This window comes from Bombus affinis, chromosome 14 (genome assembly GCF_024516045.1).
Source record: "Bombus affinis isolate iyBomAffi1 chromosome 14, iyBomAffi1.2, whole genome shotgun sequence".
In the NCBI taxonomy this organism is placed as follows: domain Eukaryota; kingdom Metazoa; phylum Arthropoda; class Insecta; order Hymenoptera; family Apidae; genus Bombus; species Bombus affinis.
Window position 1 is genome coordinate 1,801,900 of NC_066357.1, and position 12,259 is coordinate 1,814,158.

General features: G+C 37.7%; 1 protein-coding gene across 1 annotated transcript in view; it reads left to right on the plus strand.

Annotated features, from left to right (window-relative positions):
• The first annotated feature begins 918 nt into the window (after positions 1–918).
• The window catches only part of LOC126924176 (uncharacterized), a 193,163-nt gene continuing 181,822 nt past the window's right edge, over positions 919–12,259 (plus strand). Inside the window, exon 1 of the mRNA XM_050738390.1 lies at positions 919–1,427. The gene's annotated coding sequence lies outside the window, so the exon portion shown is untranslated. The remainder of the gene's footprint in view (positions 1,428–12,259) is intronic.

Below are 12,259 nucleotides of genomic sequence, written 5' to 3' on the forward strand. Positions count from 1 at the left end.
GGGTTTGTAACATCGATCTTGTAATTTCAGCAAGAACGTGCGAAACGAGCGCGAACCTTCGTCGAGTTACCACTCTTTCTTTTTCGTGTGTGTCAATCCCCTCTTCCGTTTCCGTTCCGTGCTTTTGACTCGTGTTTTCTCTACTCTAATTTCATCGTAACAAAAATCATGGTATAAAATAGTGAAATAATTTTTAGATAACGGATATAACAAACCCTATTTTCCTTTAAGAAATTATTATAGAAATTAGATTTCTCTTACTTTTATTAAAATTCTGGATAAGGGCATTCAAAATGATAAAAAATTATTAGTTACATTGATTTCATAACATTCAATTTAGCGTAAGTCAAAGAGAATTGAAAACAGAAGCACGACAGCGAAGTACGTTCCTTCTATAGTAGGTACATTGCATTTGAAATAATAAAAAGTCATTAGTTAATTTTATTTTGTTACATTTAATCTATACACATAAATCAAAGAGAGTAAATTTAACAGGGTGTGCCCGAATAGAACAGCGTCAACAATAAAGGGGTTGGGTGGCAACTAGTATTATAATTGTGTCTGGGAAATTACACTCTCGAATGTAGTGGCGTGCCGCTATAGAAACGTTTACAATTACCGCAGACAGAGTCGCAATTTCATTTTGCATAACTGAGCTCTGTCCGTGTTACGTTCGCAAACTGAGCAAAGAAAGGCGCACATCTTTTATGCAGTGACATGAATCGTTAATACAGCCATTGTGTTCTTTATTAAAAAAACGAGGATATTATTTATCTGCCTGACTCTCCGCCGCGTCGTTCTAAGTTTCAAGTGGAAGTAGGACGCGTGCGCGGCTTCGAACCCACCAATGGTGGCGCGCGGCGCGAACGTCTCGGCCAATTGGAGCGCTCGATTGTGAACAAGCAGCTACGCGATGCACGAGTCAAGCGCCGAGTGGCGCGGTGCTCGCAGTACCGCGGCAACCCTCGAGCTAAGAGCATCGTGTTTGATGCTGTCAGTGACCCGTGCGTGAGCCGTGTCGTGAAACGTGAGAAGCTCTCCTTCCCTTTTCCTTCTCGTGGCTCGTACGCGCGACCAAATTCGTGCGCTTGCCGTGTCTGTGCGCCGCCTCTCCCTCGATATATCTATTTCTCTCTCCGGCTTTCGTTGTCGCACGCCTGGAAACTCGCGTGAATTCCGCGGTGGAACGTTTAACGGTCTGAAAAACGATTTCGCGCCATTACGTATCCCCCCCGTACCACGTTCGTTTTATCAACGAAAACAATCCCTTTCACGGGTAATCCTTCCGACCACGAGTTTCCCCACGATGCCTGTGTGTGATATGTGAGTTGTGTTCTCGCCACGTTCTTCACCACTGACACTGGTCGTCCTTCTCGGAAGGAGGGAGGCAGCGACGAGCCGAAGAAACGTCAAGCTTCACGAATAAGGTAAGAATCAAATGATAAGTCCTTTATTAGGAGGAATTGCAAGAGTGGGAATTAGAGTGAAGCTGGCTGGGCAAGGGGGCGGGGTGTCATGCATTTAGGACTTTGTAGGTTATGTATTCATAAAAATACGCGTAGAATATAGGTGGTATGCAGATACATATCGGCAGACCATAATTCGTGATATGAGAGTAAATAATATGGAAATCAGGAATATTAGAATTATGTTGGATGTTTCGTTTCAAAAGAATATAATTTGAAAATTCCTCGATTACGTGTATAATATCTTTAATTAAATACATTCAGATGCAAGTTACTTATTGCAAGTGAAACCTTAAAGAGGAAGATTTTATTTTATATGTTTGACTTATGTTCACGTGTAACATAACCTTTCTTTAATTGTCTATGAGAAATTTATCAAATTCACGTATACTTAGGAAGTTTTAGCATTCGATTTTTTTTTAAACGAAGCTTCCAATGCAATATTCTTATCTTTGATTTTCACCATATTTTGAATCATATAATCTTATGCTTATATTATGCTTATATTTTATATAAAATATCCATGATATAGTACTCGTTACGATATTTAGTGCGTGAAACGAGTTTCTATCTGGAAATACGAATTTGTGCGAATATTTATTTGATTAAATTCCATTTCTTTAGTTCTGCTCATAAAAATATGAATCTATACGAACATTTGCAGTTTACTCGTAACACAAAGACGTAAATAACATTATAGAAATTACGATCGATTTTCGACCTGAGATACTTATGTTGTTATACGGATTGTTGATATCTGAATTTCGTTCAACTCGGTTATACCCAAGGATCATTGAAGGGTGGGGCGAGTGTTTATGAACGTGTGTGTATTCTCGCTGATTCTTCTATATATGTATTTTCTGTATTTTCACAATAACACGGGAAATCTGGTTGTTTTTGTTGACTAGTCGACACGTAGTTCGTTGCGTAATATTTAACGTACTACAGAAGTAGGATACATTCGAACACGCGTAATGGAGACTATGTGGTCGCAAAAATAAAAACCGATACGCTTTTTATGACTCGCGATTCTTTTGGTCTTTTCCACAAACAATGCGTTCTATTACGTCAATAGGAGCTTTACGTAATATGTACTAGGTTATTACACACGAAAATCACAGTAAAAGAATATTTTAAGTCACATTTTAAGAAAACCATCTTTTACTTGATTCTCGGGATAAATATATATCCTTACCATTTATTTAATTTTCCAACATTTATTCTACCGCATAATTTAAAAATAAAAATTTGAAATTTCAGTAAAAACTACTCGTTATATATTATTTTATTACAGACCTTTACCGTACATCCATTCAATGCTAATGAATTATAATATATTTAAATTTTAGACTCGAAAGTTAAATCCCATAAAAATTTCCGCAGATTTATACAGGACGTTACAGAAAAATCTGCGTTAAAAATAAAAATGAATATTTTGGTGATTTTAGTGGGTCCATTTATATCTATGAAATATACATTATTTATTGTCTCTAAATCGATCGATACACGCGTGAAAGTAAAAAGCAACTAACTTGAGAAGAAGGATAGCTCCAGTAATGAATATCATTAGATGAAACACGAGCGAATAGCGGAAGTGTACGGGTGCGCGTGATGTTCTGCGGTAGATTTGTGGATTTGTTGCCGGAGGTTTGTAACCTGAAACAATTACGCCCCAAATGGGGCGTCCTACGTGCATGCCTCTGTCAATAAACTCTATAGTTACCGTATTATCGTCGCGTATGAGGCGCTTACGGTTCGAAATTCAACAAAAGAGAATCGAACAATCTTTAAAAAAAAAAAAGAAAAAATCATTAACAGCACGATAGCTCTACTTTAGCAATTTTCGACTTTTTTCCTCGTAATTCCTGGGTAGTCCAGCTTCGTGCAACATTCTTCTTTTTCCTAGCCTCGTTTTCGAAAGTTCGGAGAGCGAAAGTTTGTTTTCGTAATAATTTTCATACCGCTGGAGGCGTAATTGCCCCAGTTTTTTCACCCTTTAAATCGTTCGAATACACAACAACGTCGCGAAACGTTTCTCGATTGTCAATGGAAAAACGAACGTTGATCGTTGGTTACGTAGGTTTTAGACGATTATCGAGCTTTGATACTCCAAAAAAGAACACGAGTGGTTTCAGGAACCTGGTATATTGTGTCGATATAGGGTGTCGAGGGATTTAACAATCAAACTTTGCGAGTATAGTTGCTCACGGAAGTATTGGTGTGCCTGTAAGAATTTCTTAAGGATATTTTACGCGTGTTATACGAAATATTTCGAAATTTCATTGGCATTGTAACGAGACTCTCCTATCGTGATTGTATTGATAAAGTTTAAAATGAATCTGAAACTGTATATAAAAGTCGGAAAATATCATAGAGATCAATTTTAATGACTTGACATACTGCCACTTAAAAGTCTTACAACACCAAACTGGTTTTAATAAACCTAACTTCTATTTCTATAGAACATATAAATGATAAACTTTGGTTGTTACACTCTAGGACACCCTGTACACGTACGTATCGTGGAAAAGTAGCAGAGAAATTGAGAATTTGACGAGATGAAAGTTGATTAATCGAACGGAAAGCTCGGAGTCGAGTTTGAACGTTTTCTACGAGTAGCGTCAGGTTAACGCGATTGTTAATGTTTCTGAACAACGATCGATCATTTTATCGTGGAAATAATAACATTAGAGATACGGCAAGCTTATAACTTTAATACGCGTTCACCAATCAAACCATCCATCTCGATATTTTTCAAGAGATATACTGCAGGCGTTCGATTTCACGTTAACGTGATTATTAATCGATTCTCAATCAATTATTTCCCTATTGGAAATTATAATATATTCGCCGGAATGCAACTCTCCGCTGCGGCTCTCATTACCATTTCCCCATTTAATTATCGAGAATGTATTAATTAATTGTTATCATTGTTAATTCATTCAGCCGGTCTCCCATGATTATTCACGTACGTTCACTCATCTACGTCTTTTCATTTTTCCTATCAACGATATTATATCTCATTATGAACAATTACGTACGGTCATTCATACTGCTCTTGCAAACTCATAGAAATTCGAAAAATTTAGCCGGGAAAAAATACTCGTTCGTATGGTAAATTAGTCGAATAATTAGCGAATAATTAGCGAATAATGTTGCAAAAACCACGGAGGGCTAACTGAAACCGACAGACATCTCTAACTCTTATAATCGCATATAACAATCGTGAAAATTTGTCTCCTTACAATTCGTAGACCGAAACTTTCCTAATACGAAGGGGTTTGGCGGAAAGATAACTTCTTCTTCGGAAAGAAACGTTTCAATTTGTCTCGGAATTCTTCGAGAGTCGAAGGAAGCAACGATACTTCTTGCTGCGCGGCATCGCTTTAAATAATGTTTGAATAAAAAGCTCGAAAAAGTTTTTCGGTTAGACTTACTGCTCGAAGCTGGATTTACAACGAAGGGAGAGAATAACCAACCATCCACTGGCTCGTCTGCCATGTAGTCGAGGCAATAATAAAGTGAGACGTCGATGAGGGTGCGGGAACCGGAAGCGAGAAGTGAAAGGAACAGCGAGGAAGACGAAGTTGCTCTCTCTCTCTCTCTCTCTCTGGATATTCAATTTCAATCGGATTCCTTGAGAGCTTCATCCCTAGAATCTGTTACAAAAGTTCGGTTTGCGACGCGGACGAACGAAGCAGACCGATTTCGACCTCTTCCACTTGGACGGGGGTGTGTTTTAAAAGTACACGAGAGGAGGTAGAACTTGTTTCCCCTTTTCTTTCAACGAGTCGTTAACTTTGCTCGAAAGCATAACCCATCCTCGGTCTTGACCCTTCTTCTTCTTCTTTTTCTTCTTCTTCTTCTTCCTCTTCTTTTTTTTCCTATTCTAGTTTTACTCTGATGTGACTGCTGTTTGTCGGGGAACACGTGTTTAGAAATGTTCGGAATGTTTCTGGATGAGCTACACCGTGGCTTATAAGTATGTGCATACTTAGGTAGATTTTTATTAACGATATATATTACTGAAAACGATGATCAAAAGCAATAGCTAATATTTTCTTGTGAAATCGATAAATCGTAGGAAATTTAAATTCTTCGTTCGAAACATCGACTCGTATTGTAAAATGATATATTAAATATAGGAATAGAAGACTTAAACAATTTAAAAAATGTTCGATGGTATCTCTAATGGTCCAATTTAGAAGAATCTTTTGTATCTTATCTATAGCTTGACAAGCAAATGAGCTGTCCAGTTATGAAAACCAGATGTTTCCTTTTCCACGATATCTCGGATATATCGGTTCGCGATTTCACTTTTGCTATCGCGTTTTTTGAAAAGATCGCATAAATCAGCGCTGACGATGCATAAGCTTGCGGCCAAGCTGAAATATCGTGTTCCGAAGAGCGTACGAATACACGTAGTCTCGATCGTTTTATGACCGACAGAATGATGCCAGAATTGTGCCAGAATTTTTCGTTTTATTCGTTGGTAGAAAAGCACCGTCGTCTCCCGGAAGTCCGCGCGCATACAGAGCCCCGCGCTGTCCTGGAGCACAGAACCATCGTTTAAATTTATGTAAAATCTGCTCGCGGCCAACGCTGAAAGAGAAAGAGAGAGACGTTGCAGCTGCTTTTCATTATTTACGAGCCAACAAGTAATCGCGTTCACGACAACTTGTTGCTTACTAGAAAACTCTGAACTTGGCGGCCGCGGGACTATCGGTTCGTTTGTTCGCCAAGGTAATCGCATGGTATCGCGCGCACGCGAGATTTCCTCTTCGATTTGCGCGATTAACCGTGGGATTAGTTTTCGATTGCACGCCAGAGAACAATTCCCGCGACGGGAACCGACTGATACTCTGGTAGAAGAATCGTCTGTGACTTCCATCAGTGTAACTCTCTTTCGTTAAGTTTATCTTTTCCAGCGTTTAAACATTTAGCTATTTACACCCATGACATATACAGGTACAGCGTTGTCGTGTTAAGTGAAAAGGGCGTATCTGCAACTTTATCTGGTTGTTAAATATTAGGAGCCATTTTTCTCCAGCTTTTGACCGGATATGCCTATCTGAATTAACGTAATATCCCACAGTAATATCCTTGTTATTTGATAATTTCGTGATTTTAGCTATTGATCTTTATAGCCTTAAGCAATATTTTGTATTAAAATATATGAATATTACAGGCAAGAAACATGATTAATTATACCTTCTGGCTGTTATAGAAAAGCAATTATGGTATTCTGCTATTTATTTATCCCTGAATATTTCAAAACTATCGATTGTTGCAACGGTACTTTTACATATTTCATACATTTCCAAATTGATTGTTAATTCGTCCAGTATAATTATGACTATCATATCTCGTTACTGTATTAGTGGAATTTCAAAGAGTTAAAAATTGTCTATAGTAAATGTTCAATTACTTTTGTAAGTCACTGTGCGTATAATATTTATAAAGAAAAAGGGAGTATGAATAAAAAATGAATATGGCGATAAAAGAAATCGTAACAATGTTCTTCGGCCTGTTATTCGTCGTCTGTTAGCAAAATAAATTTCCTAACATCGTGATTATTCCATATCCGATGTTCCCCTTGACGCTGATTCAGATTGAAACAAGCGAACCAAACAATCGTCTTCGGATTGAATTAAAGACAAATGTTGGATGATAAATTCGAACGGGGTGCTGTTTTCGTTCCTCGGACTTTTCGTGCGTTTTCTCGAACGTTCTTCTTCGATATAAGTTAAGGGCCAGAAATTGGGTCAATGGTGTCGACAGACAAACGGTCCGACACGTAAGCGAAATCCGGCTCTCGTCCAGCAACGTTCGCGCTACGGAATATTCCAACGGTTGAGGGTAATGAGACGTAATGAAATGTGAGGAAAAAATACGAGGGAGAGGAAAGCGAGCCGATGAGAAAGACGAAAGTGTGAGAAAGAGGGTAGTTTTCGGTTAGGTGGATCTCTGTAGCGAGAGTCCGCAGTCGTGGGAACCTCTTTGTCCGGTGACAGTAAACGACGTACGACTTCGCTGGTGAAATAACGTTCTCGTACTTTCGTTTATCCTGGCACAAAAATGTTCCCAGATGTACAAATAACGCAGAAGCAAGAGCATCTCTCCTGAATTTCCAAAACAAATGTTAATTTTTAATTTTTCAGACACTCTGCGAGTTAATGTTAGATCAGGTTTTGCATTTCCGAGATTGAGATAAATGATATAAATGTCATTTCATTTTTAAAACTGGTGAACAGAAAAAAATTTCATAAGATCTTGAGGAAATAATGTAGTAATATTAAATGAACGTTTACAATTAACGATCACATATGTACATTTTAACGATAAAAATTCATACTAACATTCTCTGGTTTGATCTCAGAGAAACATTAAAATTAAAAAATCAACAAGAACGAGCTTATCGTATTCTTCTCGCGTGATCTTCGTGCGCTATTTGTATCGTGTCTGTACGTGTACGATTCATACTACTGAAAATGTTAAATACAGGAAAACTAACACGCAAAGAATTATTCGTTCGAGTAACTTTTTTAATTTTGTAATTGATAATTCTTATAAATCTGGAATAATAGAACTAGTTAGTCGTTGGAAGATTGCGTTGAATCAAATTACTTTGATCAACAAAATGATGTTTGAAAGAAATGAACCGTGCGCGGTTCAACTTTTATTTGAATAAACGACACTTTATATATACCAAGCTAATACTTAATTGCGTTTTTCCTTTGTATCAGGAGAAGACTTTTATAATTCATATCCCGCGGAGAAGAAATTATTTTTAATCAGCGTGGCCGCATAACGATTATCGTTCGATTTATCAGAGCAGCCGGATTTTTCCGCGACACGGCAAGGTGCATTTAATTTGCATCCCGCTGGGAGAGTTTCATTATCATTTTTGTTCCTCTATTAGCCGGTTAATTAGTGTTCAATGAATATTTTTAATAACGTGGGATCCGTTTGAAACTCGGTGAACCGTTAACCTCGTGATTTTATACCATTTTAGTTTTATTCCCTGTTAACGTAAAATGAAATTCACTTTTTTTCATGATATCGATGTTGTTTAGATTATACCCACGTGGATACAGAGGTTTCAATGTCATTGTTACTTTATTATAGTTTTCAATACAATACGCTGACTGTAAAACCATCCAAAAATTGTTCATTTTTATAAGTTATATATTTATAACATATATTCTTATACCTTAACGTATTAGGTTGTCGGAAAAGTGTCTTTCTTCTACAGACACGTCTTTTACGACAACGCATCTTTATACAAACATGAAACCTAATCTGTCGAACGTTGTGATTTTTAGTTTGATAGAACAAAATAGATCATACGTGATTCGATAAAATAATATAAAACAAGAAATGTCGTGCATCCATTATTTCCTTATAAAACGAAAGAAACTTTTCGGACGACCTAATAATAAGAAACAAAATCGTTGGTTAGATAAAAACGCACAACGAAAATCATATTCGAAACGTATTATTGCGTTTTTTGTTAACAAAAAATTCGTCTGGAAAAAGTCAAATCTCGCGTGTACACACTTCCAGAGACAAGTTGCTCTAGAAAAAGTTGCCTCTGGCAGTGGACAAACGCGTAGATAGAGACGTCTCTAGACAGCATCGAGGACCGCGTCAGTTTTATTTTAGTTTCTTAGTGAGAAAGTAATTACTTAGTTTCCTCTGATTTGGCAACTGGTTGCCGGGAAAACGTGGTGGAACTTTCGGATGTATGCGGTTCGTTAACGAGTTGTGTTAATACGCCAGCCGCTCGGTCACTCGGTTTATTTGTGTTTGTGAAGCGAATTAACACGCCAACCAACTCGTTTCAAACTTTTGCTACTTGCACGACCGACAGATAGAAAGATTTTGTCGGTTTTTAATACGAACCATCCGACTTCGAGATCCGCTTGAAATCCTGTACACGTAGTTTGTTTTCCTGTTTTTCAAGGAAATCTTATAATTGCTTCAAATCGAGTATTTCGATATTTAAAATCCGATATACATCGTCGCACGTCGACCATAAGTATTGCAGCATCTGCTCGTTACATTTATTGGAAAACTCTGACAAATTTTATTTTATTTCGCACTGGATTGTTGGTAAAGTTTTATAACACTTTTGATAATTACTATGTGCGTCCTGTAATTGATTTTTGTATTTGATATTTGAATTGTAAGAAGATTATTTTATTATGAATTTTAGCAAAATGTAATCTCTCTCTCGTTAAACGGAAATAAATTTTGTCCCTAGTTAACGTATTTTATTCGATAAAATATATTCGATAAAATATGGAAATATTCATGTTCTTTAAATAAACGTAATAATTCGAATAGACTTTCGTGAGACACTATGCAAGTACGTATTATACTTGATCCTACCGTTAAACGAGATATAAAGATTTTCCTCTTGGTTTATATCAGACGGTTTTTTGAAAGCGTTCCAAACGTAGAATTTGTGTCGAGATTAGCATTTTATTCGGTTTTAGTAGTCTTACGAGAGTTATTTAATCGCGACTTGATTACGATGTTTAAACAACGTATGCTATGGCTCGAGATTGAAAAAATTTTACGAGTGAAATGCAAATAGGATGATATGCTTTTTTTTCGGTAATTAAACATGGAAAACAATGGATAAATTGCCCGTTGTTCGTTCGTCTTTTCATTTTCTATTTATAATAATCGTATCAACCATGACGCGCTATTTCGCAAATTTTTCGCGACCTCGTTGTTACTTTGACTCATAGAGCGGAATATATATATAAAAAAAAAAAAAAGAAAGAAAAGCCTGGAACAGGAAATTGTAATTACTGTTCCGGTTTAGGAAATTAAAATATTTTCGAGAAATTTCCGAACGCGCGATTGAAATTTCCATCGACGTTTATTCACTCGTAAACGTTACTGCATATTTTCACATTGTCGGAATATTCGCGATTCTGCTTCTGACAGTGTATTTGTGTATTTTGAATACTTTAACACGATGTCCGTGCTGTGAACGCCCAAATCACGCTTTAGCACTTCGAAAAAGAAATTACTTTGCAAACAGGACAGGCTTTTTAATTGGCAGGATTATTCGATTTTCTATCAACTTCGCTATACCAACCGCATGGAAACGCCTGTGACACGATCAACGCGTAAATGATGTCTCTCCTCCTAGTGAAACTATGGATGTTCCATTTCATCCGGCTATTTCTTCACGTTGCTGGCAAACGCGAACGCGTTCTCACCTAACTTTTAGCTCTGCTACTGTATAAAATTTTTCTGAAGAACTAAACTGAAAAAGACAAGGTAGAGTAGTCCTCGAATCTCTTTGAAAAAAGTTCCACGTAGCCTTTTTTTTTTATTTTATATTTTTATTTTTCTTGTTGCTAGTGCTTGACAACGCTCATTTTTCAATGTTTCAATGGATGTACGAAGAAAGTTATGTTTTGGACCAAGATGCGACGATCGTTTATACGTGTGTTTAGTAAAAAATTATTTCCAAAAAAATCGTATCGTTACTTAGTAAAAAGAATTAGCAGCACCAATTAGTATAGAATTATCTTAAGCGTAATAAACGATAAACGTGGTTTCAGCGAATATCGAGATTCATTATCATAACGGATAACCGATTGTTTAAACACTTTTGAGATTTTTGCGAGATGTGTACTCGCACTAAATATCTCGCAATTTCTACCTACATTTTCATGTTGAACGGTACTAAACTTTGCTGATATGATTACGACAGTTTGCTCTCGTTACGATGTTAATGAATGTTTAAAATATTTCGTATACCACGAATAACATACACGTGCGTGTAAAACGTATCTACAAGTGTCCGAATGTTTTCGCTGACCTGTGTACAAGAGGGTAATTACTGGAAAATCCATGAGTATTTACAGCAAGGTAGAGTAGGGTGGCGTGGACCGGCGGAAAATCACACGTCGTGAAATTTGGACGAGTAGCAGCGGCGACGAGCGATCGGAAGCGATTCGAATGCGATTTGAATTTTGAGTACACTCGCGAATCTGCATATGTAAACACCGCGGCCGCGTCGCTGCATACCGGCCTGCGATAGCATCGCCGATTCCAAAACGTTTTCCCGCGCGTACGTGCAATCATGCCACCTATACAATGTGCCCCGTTCGTTGAACGAGACGATTCCGTAGGTGTTCATTATTAAAGCAGCAGCGCAAGCTCACCGAAAAAGCCCCGGTTACATTCGCTCGTGTACCGTGTAACGGCCGATTTTTGGTTTGCATTCATCCTTTCCCCGCCTTTGTGATGCCGCGTAGCTTTATTGCACGAACGAATATCATCGTGTTGCTCTCTCCGCAAACCCCTAGATATTGCAATTAAGAGCGAAACAAGCTGCCGTAATTATTATTTGTAGTTTGGTTAATGACGTGAAATTATCTCTCTTTCTCTCGTGAAACGTTGCTTGGTTTTGTAATAACGAAGGATATTTGTGATCGATGACGAGTTTCTCTGTACAAGGTTCCACCGGAATCAATATCCTGCGTGAATTTCACGTAGAATTTTCTCGTACGTAGCAATATATCTATACGCCCGGGACGCGTGGACAATTCGTTCGCTACGGTGTAATTGCGAGAAACACGTCGATTGATCCAGCCTCCGATCGGAAGATCGTCGGGATTGAAAGCCGCTTGAAATTTACATCGCACGTCGGACTTTACGACCGTGTGATTCCGCGCGCGTATGCTCGCTCATGCTTCTTTTTTTTTATCGAACGTTATGAAGCATTTAGTTAGTACTGGCGTGGGAAATGGGAAATTTTAGTA